This window comes from Lynx rufus, unplaced genomic scaffold (genome assembly GCF_022079265.1).
Source record: "Lynx rufus isolate CCGP_SWC_20201006 ecotype Redwood Valley unplaced genomic scaffold, mLynRuf1.p SCAF_18, whole genome shotgun sequence".
In the NCBI taxonomy this organism is placed as follows: domain Eukaryota; kingdom Metazoa; phylum Chordata; class Mammalia; order Carnivora; family Felidae; genus Lynx; species Lynx rufus.
Genome location: NW_025814832.1, coordinates 18,942,264 through 18,952,244, shown reverse-complemented (window position 1 = coordinate 18,952,244; position 9,981 = coordinate 18,942,264). Strand labels below are relative to the sequence as shown.

The window sequence follows — 9,981 nt, the reverse complement described above, 5'->3', positions numbered from 1 at the left end:
TTTTATATTCCCCTTTCAGCCCAAGTGAAAAGCTCCGCAACAACCAGATAAAAGCTGGTGAAAACCACGTGCTAATTTCAAGAGTATACTATCCTGTTATTTCTACCAATTTGGACGTTTCATTTCTCCAAGTATTTATCAAGAACTTACTATGTGTTCAAGCCCTTCCTCTAGATATAGGTGGGAATAAAGATCAAACCACAGTCCATCGCCTCAGAATATCTTCAATAGGTACTGAACATCCTCGAGTGCAAAAGGAAATGCTTTTTATCTCTAGAACTGTCATATAATGTGGTACAGGTTGTTCACTGCTCAAAGGTGCCCAGCAAGTGGAGTGAGTGGAGGTCTGAAATTACCCATGTTCAGTTCATCAAGCTATGCAACCTTACACACAGCTAGGTCTTACAAGAGAAAGTGTGCATTTGTCTAATTAGCACAAAGTTGCCATTTGACTAATGATACCCTGAAAATAGTTCTGAATCTTAAATGAGCTCAGTCTGCTGCATTTAATAGGAACACAATATCGAATGAGTGAAACGATTATGCATCAGAAATTCAGTGTGTATTCTAGTACCCAAATTCATGGTATAGAAAATAGTTTCTTAGATACCAAAATATGGAGAAACTGCCGTAAGATATATTATTCTTGCAAGACTATCTTCCTAGAAGAATCAATTCTCAAATATATACATGGATGATTCACAATACAGATCACTGAAAAGGTCAGAACAAAAGACACTGAGTTTTGAATGGAAATTGGATGACTTCTGGGATTTGGCAAAATTACCGTCATAGTACACTTTGCTCTTTCTCATATTCAAACAGATATGTACACTCTAATAGTCACTGATTGGTAGCCAGAAAAGCAAGTCCTAGATTAGGAAGATGAAGTCTAACCAGGGAGAAATGCTTGTCAAAAATCAATCTACCAAAGAAATAGATCACTAATAATCACATGTAGTAAAATGGGAAAGAAAAATGTATTCCCACCAGAACTCCAGGGAAAGGGTGACTGGCTACATTGAACTCTCTCCAAATAGAAGCAGGTAGAGCTGGAGACTGAGTGGGATGAGTCCCCAGGTGAGAGAGATCAATGACAGCAAAGCATGAGACACAGAGCCCAACAATGGTAGATGTAGCAATAACAACATCCCATGTAGGGAAACCCTAATCAAGAATCTCTCAAATGAAACCAAATACAATGTAGGTGGTCATCACATTACCACATTTATTTGTTATATATACGATCTAGATGAAAGTAAACATGAAGGGTTCTGTAAGGACTGTGGCTTTTATTGTGAATGAAGATCGGAAGCCATCAGAGGATTTTAAGCAGAAAAATATTGTAAAGTGGACTTACAATGTAAAAAGTCCTCTGGCCGCAATGTGAACATTTAACTGTAATAGGGCAAGAGAAGATGTATTATATGAAGGCTGCTTCAGTAATCCAGGTGTGACATGGTGGCTTGGACCAGGATAGTGACCGTAGAGGTAGACATACTACATATAAATGTGGTATATTAGGTATAATGCCAACATAGATGCATTGAGTTAACAAAACCATATTTTAAATGAATTTATATGAAACTGTAGTTCTGAAACCACCTGTCTCTAGTCTATCAATGCCTTTTCCCTCCACCCCTTATAACTAGAGAGGATTATTATCCTTTCCTGACAATTTATTTGAGCCCTTAAAAAGTGACAGTTTCAAGGCTTATCCAGATTTTTCACACTTGAAAAATAGACAATGTAAAGCCACTGGTTTTTTTCTCAACAAGTCAGAAGAGGCATAATTTGGACAGGGTAAGGTGAGAGAACAAATGGAAATAAACCAGCACAGTTTTGCATTATGATTTACTGTCCAAACCAGGATACTCTTGAGGGATAATTTAAAGTTATATGATTTTTTAAGTGATTTACTGTAAAATTGGTTTCATTATATTGTTGGACCTTTAAAATATTTTTATTCAAAATTACTTTCAAAATATAATTCTTAAAATTAAAGTATCAACTTGGGGCACCTGGGTGGTTCAGTCAGTGAAGGATCTAGCTCTTGATTTCTGCTCAGGTCATGATCCCAGGGTTCATGAGATCAAGCCCCACATTGGGCTCTATGCTGACAGCACACAGCCTGCTTGGGATTCTTTCTCTCCCTCTCTCTCTCAAAATAAATCAATAAACATTTAAAAATAAAGAAAATTAAAATATCTACTCATGTAAATGCAGATAAAACAGTATTTATTATAAAACTTCACTGATTGATGTTGTAATCAAAAGAAGTAAAGATAACATGAGTAAAATAATTATTTTGGCATAAATTAATTTAATCAGTTTCTTAGCCATAACAATCCCTAATTGTCTTGTCACTGGTATTTGTCTCAAAGTTGTTTTTTCAAGATGCTCTTATTTTTTAACTGTTTAAATTCAATTTCACACACCCTCTTCAATATTGCATTTTATATGTATGATATTTAAAGTTGTTGACACTTTCAGTTGACTCTTCCCTGTAGACCATAATTTTTTTAATTGAGAAAATCACTCTCTGCAGACATTGAGGTATCTGTTAAGCCGAAAACAACTTCTCATAAGTGGATGTTATTCCCCATTCTAACTTATTATCTTATTGATCTGTAAATATCTCACAACAAATACTTTAATACTGTACTTTTGCTTCCATTTAGATACTTGTCTTCAATCATCTAATCTCTATGATTTTTTTTAGTTATTTTGTATACTTTGCCAAATTTAGATATTGCAACTTTGTAGGCCTTTTCAATTTCATATCACCAGCATCCTAGTGGAGAATGTAAATTTTTCCAATAAAAAAGTGTCAAAGTATTCTTACCATCTGTCAAAATATTACACATGTAATTATCAAATTTCCAAATGAAATATTTTACACCAGTACTTCTCAAATTTTAATGTAAATACAAATACCCCAGGAATCTTATTAAAACAAAGACTATGATTCAGGGTGTATTGGAGCTACAGTTCTAACAAGCTCAGAGGTGAGGCCAATGTTGCCTAGGACCACACTCTGAATAGCAAAACTGCAATTTGGGCTTTTATTGTTTTTTGTTTTTAACGTTTATTTATTTTTGAGACAGAGAGAGACAGAGCATGAATGGGGGGAGGGTCAGAGAGAAAGGGAGAGACAGAATCGGAAGCAGGCTCCAGGCTCCGAGCTGTCAGCACAGAGCCCCACGCGGGGCTCGAACTCGTGAACCACGAGATCATGACCTGAACCGAAGTCGGACACTTAACCGACTGAGCCACCCAGGTGCCCCTGGGCTTTTATTGTTTTATCCATTCAGTTTTTCCTTTCCTTTTTTCAAAAATTTTTTTAAATGTTTATTTTTTTTTATTTTTTTTTTTAACGTTTATTTATTTTTGAGACACAGAGAGACAGAACATGAACAGGGGAGGGGCAGACAGAGAGGGAGACACAGAATCTGAAACAGGCTCCAGGCTCTGAGCTGTCAGCACAGAGCCCGACACGGGGCTCGAACTCACGGACCGTGAGATCATGACCTGAGCCGAAGTCGGGCGCTTAACCGACCAAGCCACCCAGGCGCCCCTTAAATGTTTATTTTTATTTTTGAGAGAGAGCACGAGTTGGGAAGGGGCAGAGTGAGACGGAGACAGAGAATCTGAAGCAGACTCCGAGCTGTCAGCACAGAGCCCAACTCGAGGCTGGAACTCACAGACCAGAAGATCATGGCCTGAGCCGAAATCAGACGCTCAACCCACTGAGCCACCAAGGCGGCCTTCCTTTCCTTTTTGAGAGATCAATTTCACAACGTCTTCTTCTCTGAAACTTGCCAAATACATAAAAAGCTGCAGGTTTTTTTGGCATTCATGTGCTAAATGTTCTGATTAAAGATTTTCAATTAAGTTTGAACAAAATGCAATCAAAAATTTATTTTTTTAAAGCAGTTTAATACCATCACCATCATAAAACATTTAGTTTGTTCTCTAATGCTATTCATTGAAAATTCAAACATCTCTGACTGATGGTGAGTAACTAAGAGGTAAGCATGCTGAAGAGTTTTTAAAAATTTAATACCATCCTCATTACAAAATAAAGTTGTAATTTATTTATTCTAAGTGGATACGTATGACATTATTTTGATATCTACAACTTCCATTTTGACTGGTTAAATAACACATTTTGTTTAGATGCGGTTATAAACTATGCATGCACCACAACCAATTTCAAGTACATTTCTGCTCCAGGGCCTCTTAATTTAATAACATTATTTTTACCACCACACTGTGTGCCAGTAAAATCTGTTTGTTCCTATTTTCTCCACAAAATATTTTAAATGATGACATGTTTAACTTTATACTAGTATTCACAATACTGTCAGATGTCGTAATTTAGAATGATTTTGATCCCATTAATGGGAATTTAAAAATAAGCTATTATTGAATTTATCTACACTTGATCTTAGCCAAAAGGCCGAGAAGCGATATTATTGAATTTATCTAAGTTCGTGTTCTACTTGAAACATTTGTTGACACTGAGGGGAAAAAAAAACATTGTTTAATTCTTTGCAAAGTTTTTCTGCTAATGAAGCTATCCTATTAACAACTATCAATTTACTTTTAATGTATTCACAGGAAAAGCTGGAATCAATGACAGAAGAAACTAATTTAGAACTGTCATTTGATCTAAATGAAAAGTCATGCTTCACAGAATAAAATGTAAGTGCTCTTTCTAAAGCTGTAGGTTTCCAATCATTGTTAACAGGGTAGTCTTCTTAAAGTAACTATTAAATTTTGAAGGAGAGGCTGATGCTTCTTTACCATACTTCTGACTCTTGGTTTTCACATGCTCATTAATATTATGATAACCCCCATAAATAATTTTCAACAAAGTCTCATGGAAGTGTCCCATTCATCAATATCTTAAGAAACAAATTCATATTTAATCTCTTTTAAATATACTTTTTTTTGCTTTGGCACATTGCAGCCAACAATTAGAAAAAAATGTTTAACGCATAATGAAAAAAATAAATTGTTGTAGAGTTATCATGGAGTAAATGACAAAAATCACTGTAGCAACACATTCCAACAATTATTTTCCATACATATTTCACATATATCTAACTTTTAATTTTTGCAGGTTTCCCAGTGTGTGCAACTAGTGGCCAGATGCTTTGTGTATCCAACATCCCAAAGAAGGACCACAGCAATTCACCAAACAGCCAGAAGAAACAGCAACAATAAGCAGTTCTTCCATCGCTACCTAAAAGTAGGTGTTGGTGGTCTCTAGCTTCTCCTAATAAAGTGCAGTCTTGCTCACCAGCAAGCACTCTTAATGCTATCTTTCAAAGGAAGGAGATAGGGTGTTAGTTACTGGCCATGTGGAAACGGCCAGAAAAGAGAAATAGTGAATATGAAAAATGGACCAGTGATGACTTATGTGTTTAAGTAAGAACTCTGTTCACTACATATGCATTGCCCACTTAACATGACAGAAGCTGGAAGTAAACATGAAATCAACCAAATGCAGAGTGCTTATTTTAATGCAGTGATCAATAACACTATGCTTAAAAAAATAAAAACTCTAGGACAAACGCTAAATGAAACTGGATACCATGATTAGAGCCATAAACCATGACTGCCATAGGCAAAACATGAGGTACGGTCATTCTAATTATAATGTGAAGTACTATCCCTACAGGAAGAAAAACTGATCTCTCAACTTACTAGGGCAGTTAGGAAAATGTTTTTCTGGTGCCTTAAGGATTTAGATGGAATGCAGTATCTTTGTTTATAAGACAAATTTGGCCTGCAGACATTTTGTTGGCTTACACAGACTTGTTTTTCATTTGAGTTACTTGCAAAAAATTAAATTGGAAGATTTCATGTAGAATTGCAGTTGAGAGAAGAGAGAAATAGATAAAGATCTGACAACTCTGAGCTTGTATTTTCACATACTCAAAATGAGATATAATGTCACAGAGCCAGGTTTTCTTATAAACTCAAAGAGCACCACTTAGCTTGTATCCAAAGTGAAATTAATACAAAAGAATTGTATATGAAGTGCCTGGGTGGCTCAGTCAGTTAAGCATCCAACTCTTCATCTCAGCTCAGGTCATGATCTTGCTGTTTGTGAGATCGAGCCCTACATCGGTCTCTGCACTGACAATGCGGAGCCTGCTTGGGATTGATTCTCATATTCTCTCTCTCTCTTTCTCTCTCTCACCACTCCCTCAAAATAAACTTTAAAAAAAATACAAATGAATTGTACATGTAATACAAATATGCCACCCCCTGGAATTGAGCAACTCCTAAGGTCCCAATATATACAAAAGACACCTTTAGAAGAAACAGCCTTCAGTTTGCCATAACCCCTACCCAATTCAACTAATCAACTTCATTACTTGGACATATGAACAACAGAGCTGGTTACCTCTGGTTTGGAGTATATTCTTCCTAAGAGTTCTTTCGGAAAAGTATTTGTCTGATTTTATAGTTAGCTACTGTACAACCAAAATAATGGAGAGATGAATCTGCAACTCTTAGTGGTGGAAAATACCTGCACTATCTTATGTGTTTTCAGTAATAAAACAACCCACACCCCATTGCTCTTCACCACATTATTCAGTAGGATTGAAGAGATGAGGGCCATTGATTCTGTCCTGATGGAGACTCTAGAGCCATTATTCCAAATATTACTTTAAGCCAAATAATTTAAGTGTTGGTATATGTGCTCCTTGTTGGTAGAGAATAGCATGGATGACCCGAAGCCCAGCAGTTATTACAAGAAAGTGGTGGTCCCAGAAAGACGCATATGTAATACACAGGGACTCAGACAGGAAGAGGAAACATTCCAAAGAAACCGCCCCCCCCCCATTCAAAAATCAACCCTTATCCCTCAAAAGTTGTATTTCCTAGATGTTTCCCACTATGGGAATAGCTGTATTTCACATTGACTGTGGTGTTTGGTTTTTTGTTTTTTTTTTTTTTTATCTCTTATATTGTAATTTCCTTTAGTTATTCCGGGTAAAGTTCATTATACCCATAAAGACTTGAATAACAATGTTATGGACAACAAAGCAGGAGTAAATGCTAATGTGATTTTCTGGTGCCTCGGAAGAGGGCCAAGCATACTACTGTTAATGGTGTATGGCAAATCCAGTGTGCTCAGCAGGGTGACACACAGAACACATGCCTTTAAAGAGCTGCAATCTCATGAATAACTCATGACTCAAGAGGAATATAAGCTAACCCTTCACTACTGAAAGTCAGAGGAGATGCAAAATTAGAACAGATAGCAGAAATACACAAATATTAACACACATACATACATACATACATGTTAGATATATAGGTAGAAATAGTTTGTGTGCAAGTGATTCCTTTTGAAAGAAAAAACTGGTTTAAAAAAAATGTCGGGGTCTTTACCTTTTCCTTGCGAAGTTTCTGGAGACTAAAAAGTTGCATCTTCCCAACACCTACATAGCCAATGAGTGACAGTGTATGCTCAAACTTTGACACCATAAGCACTGTAATAGTCCCTCTCATTGCCAGTTAAAAAGTACGCCCTTGTTTAAATGGCTGGAATGCATCTTGGCAGATAATGTATATTGAAGAATGTCAATACACAGCTTGTTAAAGCTGACAATGGATGCTCAGAAGATGTCAAACAGGAACAGAACTCAGCCCTTATCCCAATCCAGGTTGCTTGAAGCTGAAGTGTGGTAAATTGGGCATGTCTAAAAGGGAGCTGTCAAGCTTAAAAGGTTTAATATTAAATCTTTCCCTACAGATCTGAAACAGACTAATAGAGCTAGGCACTTACACTTCTCTTGGGTTATAAAGCACTTGAAAAATAATACATATTAAGCTACTAAAAATGCCCTGTGAGGTTAGGGGGCAAGTGGAATTATTACATGATCCATTATTTCCTTCTACAAATGCCCATGTGATTCTATACAGGGTTTCCTTCCATGGTTTTATCCTGAGGATGAAAATAAGTTTCCCTCTGAAGATTAGCTTCCCCTGCTTAGTAACAGGCAGTCTCAAGCACTGTGTTGAAAAGGAGTCTGAGGCCACTCCTAGGCTAAAACTAGAGTATCACAATCCAAGCAGGTCAGGGAGGTATGGGTTGAAAATGCTGACACAGATTCCAGGTGTTGGCTGCACACTGAACTGAGTATGGCACAGATATGTTGTATCTCTCAGTTCAGGATCATGTTTAATATAGTCAATAAGCTGGTGGGCTGAGCACCAGGGCACCAAAGGATGCTCCAAATGAGAGAGAGCTGCCCATCCAACATGCAAAGCAGAAACCTTATGTACATGGAAAGGGGTGTGAGGATTTTGTAATTTGAAAAAAAAAGAATAGCGTTTCTGAGGTCTACACGGCAAGATATTTCCATCTCAGAGAGTTTGTATGAATTTTTCCTGTATTTCTTATGTTTTTTTCCAACCTGGAAACTCTTTTTGTTCTAGACTTTGCAACCTACTTATCTTGTGTGCTTAGAAAAATCTCTTCATTCTGAGAAAGTAGTTTGGATGTCAGTTCCAGTTTTCCTGTGAATGGAAAGATTTTTTGGAGTTGAGTTGACAAAGTACAGATGTTGGTGAATACTAATCTGAACAACTAAGCAAGCAGTGAATTGTGCTTCCACAAATGATGGGTTGAGCCCTGGATCAAAGAAAAACTGTGCCTTCATGTATATAATAGGAGAAGCTGGGTAAGGAGAGAACCAAATGGGGAAAAAAAAATCAATCTCTTTTAATAGGCTCTGTATGTTTTTCTTAACAGAGACTATATTTATTCAAGAAACTGCATGGTTCTGGAAAGCATACCACCTCAATATGCACTGAAGCCTGATCTTATGACTGCAGTCAGCCTAGCACTAAATGCACACAAAAACAGACAAAATGTGTGAATCCCCACTATCCCACACAGCCTTGATGGTATATCTGGTTTTCTCTTTGCATACTCTAAAGTGCTAGCTGCCTTGCCAGCAGGCAGTAGACTTGTTGCAGAATTCAAGTCTATTTCTGGAGATTACAGATTGCTGGGATTAATATCAGTGTAGTCAGTACATAGCACCCAAATTTCCATGCTCTGATGGTATTTCAGAACTGGCACCCTACCTCTCTCCCATTATATTGCCAGGGGACAATGATGAGACAACTCTGAGGGATGAAGGAGAGGAGGAACTAAAATAATGTTTCACAAAGTCAGTAATTGCCCAGCCTCTATCATGATTTGTACCAAAGACCTATACCAATAGCATTATCCTTTAAATACACTCACTTTGTTTACTTTATCCTAAGAACTACCACAACAGCATAGATTGAAGGGATAAATAACATTTTTAATGCTAATTCAAATCTGTAACTGATGCAACAACAACAACAAAAAGAACGTGTCCACCCAAAGTCCCTAAATCATCTTAAGGCGCCTCATAAAGTCACACTCTGGGAAATTGGCAACTGAAAGGAATCCCAGCTGAGAGGTGCTAGAATTTCAGACTAAGCCCAAAATACCCACACTAGAGCTGCATGAAAAAGTCTGGAGTGGAGAACTCTCATTGCAGACTTACTCTTCTCATCTAAATAGACAATCATTTCTACTTTTCCACATCCTTATCACCACCAGATACCATTCAAGTACTGGCAGCTGTTAGAAGAAATGTAAGAAGGGAAGAAACAGAAAGAAAAAAAAAGAAAACGGATCTGACAAGTAAAAAGGAATCTGCTTGGTTTTCTGCTGTTGCTGCATTTTGTGGGTTGAAAGGCTAATATCAAAATATTGTGGTTATAAAAACATCATAATTATAGGATTCTGAATCATGTTTGTCATCACTCCATGCCTTTGTCTTTGTCTTTCTTTTAATCTCTTTAATGTACCATAATTATGTCTTCAGTATGGGTCAATTATCTCTGAACTAAAAAACAAATTACCATCATTACCTCTGATTATTCTTCCCTTTTCTTTGATCCTATTTTGTT

The 9,981-nt window shown here is 36.9% G+C and overlaps 1 pseudogene; it reads right to left on the bottom strand.

The window, feature by feature from the left end:
- Window positions 1–4,384: 4,384 nt before the first annotated feature.
- Window positions 4,385–4,474, bottom strand: LOC124513676 (uncharacterized; annotated as a pseudogene).
- Window positions 4,475–9,981: the final 5,507 nt, after the last annotated feature.